The sequence below is a fragment of the Octopus bimaculoides genome, chromosome 25 (genome assembly GCF_046866305.1).
Source record: "Octopus bimaculoides isolate indiv1 chromosome 25, ASM4686630v1, whole genome shotgun sequence".
Classification (NCBI taxonomy): Eukaryota; Metazoa; Mollusca; class Cephalopoda; order Octopoda; family Octopodidae; genus Octopus; species Octopus bimaculoides.
The window spans coordinates 27,127,284-27,129,783 of record NC_142952.1 but is presented as its reverse complement, the minus strand read 5'-3'; positions in this window follow the sequence as shown (position 1 = coordinate 27,129,783).

Sequence of the window (2,500 nt, the reverse complement as noted above, 5' to 3'; positions counted from 1 at the left end):
AAAGGAAGGAGAGAGACAGAGGGAGAGAGTGAGGGAAACAGGAAGACATAGTGAAGGGGAAAAGCGGGAAAGAGGACTAATATAACTGAGAGAGGGGCAAATGAAAGATATAAAAGAGAGAGAGGAGGAGGAAGAGAGGGATGCAAGAAGACATGGCGTGAGGGGAAAGCGGGAAAGAGCTTGAGGTGGCAGAAGACTAATAAAACTGAGAGAAGGGTAAATTGAAATATAAAAAGTGTGAGAGAGGGAATGGATAGAGCGAAAGATAGGGGAGAGAAAGGGGAATGGTGAGAGAGAGAGAGAGAGAAAGAGAGAGAGAGAAAGAAAGAGAGAGGAGATATATAATGTAATGAGAAAGCGATGACTGTTCGGGATTTAGATGAGGGTCTGCGTGTGGCGTGAGTGTGTTCGTTTGGCGTATATGATGTCATTGTGCGTGCTTAGTGAGCGTGCAACACAGAAAGGGGGGGGGGAGAAAAAGGACACACAGAGAGGGAGATTAAGAGAAACGGTGATGATGGAGTGTGGGAGAGAGAAGACGTAGTCAAAGCTGAAAATAGCAATCAATTTTTACACGAATTAATTATTTACAAGATGTCATGAACATTTTACAGCGAAGACATTTGTTCGAGAAATCTTCGAACAGATTTTAACAAATCTTCAGGGAATTTTTCGTTTAATTAATTTAAAACGGTGCATGTGTTAAGCCATTGTGCAACACAATGCTCACTGCACCGTTTTCCTGCCGTGGCAGCCAATGCCGAAAGTGCTTTTAATTTCCCAAATATCGTCTTTTACGAATATCAATTGAAGATATTACAAGAAATATTACATGCAGATTACTGAAAATGCATTTGTAAAGAAAAGAAAAAAAGAACCCAGAAGGTATTAATCTATGTCTTTTAATATTATTTATTATTAGCAGTATGAAGAAGAAGTCGGTGAGCTGGCAGAATCGTTAGAACGCCGGACGCAATGCTAAGCAGTATTTAGTCTACTGCTACGTTCTGAGCTCAAATTTTGCCGAGGTCGACTTTGCTTTTCTTCTTTTCGGGGTCGATTAAATAAGTACCAGTTACGTACTGGGGTTGATGTAATCCACTTAATCCATTTGTCAGTCCTTGTTTGTCTCTTCTATGTTTAGCCCCTTGTGGGCAATAAAGAAATAAATATTATTTATTACTTGTAGTATTAAGACGATGGCGGCGTGCTGGTAGAATCGTTAGAACGCCAGACGCAATGCTAAGCAGTATTTCGTCATCCGGAATATACGAACGGTTCCAAGCAGTGCTCCACCTTTATTGTAGCCCCAATTACTACTACTACTACTACTACTACTACTACTGTTGTTATTTCCTCTACTTGCCAAAGAAAAAGATTTTACTTGATACACGGTGATACATTTTTGTCAAAAATACTCACATACGGATAGCTTCTTAAAGTTTGGAGGTTTCCTCAAGAAGGGATGTCAAAAGGAGAAAATAGTGTTGTCTTTAATTTTTAGGCGCATTTGATTTCTTTTTGCCTTCTCGTTACCACCATTCGAATATTATTCACCATTCCCGCAAAAGAAAACAGAAAACGTACAGAAAGCAACTACGCGTAATACGATATCATTTGCAACGCAAAATATTAATGGTCACCACAAAAGAAAATGTTAGAATCTTTGTATCGAATGGGAATAAACTAAGTGGAAATGCTGGCAACAACAACAATGACAACAAGATCAATAACAGCAGCAGATCAATAACAGCAACAACAACAATACGCATACATCACAAAAGATGTTAACATAAAATATAGAATAGCATCCTTCGCAAACTTTTAAAGCAAAATAAAAAAGAATCCATTGATATAGAAAACTTTGTTTCAAAGATGAAACTCTGGACGTATTTTGTACACGTGATAACCGGCTGCCCACTGCAATCCAATACCGAGGTACATGGAAGACGGAAATAAATAAATTGTGTTTTGTCAAGATCACAGAGATTTACCTTGTTTTATCCAGGTAGAAGTTAGTAACAATCTTGGCAGACATTTCAAGTGCAATATCCTTCATTGTGAGGTAGGATGAGGGGTGTTATATTGTATTATGGGTCAGTTTGAAAACAGGATGAGCGAAACCGTAATTCAAATTTTACGTGGCACATCTGTTCATCAGCTGGTGGTGCAGTTGTTAGGTAGAAGGAACACGAGGGTCATCGCCAAGGATATCGATGATGATGTCGATCCCCATGGGTAATGATCGCTTTCAAGTGACAATATGGAAGGTGCATAGCACAGACATAACTTTTGAAGATATGTAGTCGGGTAGAATCACCTTGAACATACAATCTCCCGTGCCTCCCTAAATACACAAAACAATACAAGAATTGTGTCATACAGAGAGCATTGGGAGGGAGACTTTAAAGTATAGCATCCAAGGTAGATGACCTAGCTGCTACATAGGCGGAAGCAAGAATCATCTTAAAGTTTTTTGAAGTGAAATCATAAAAGAACA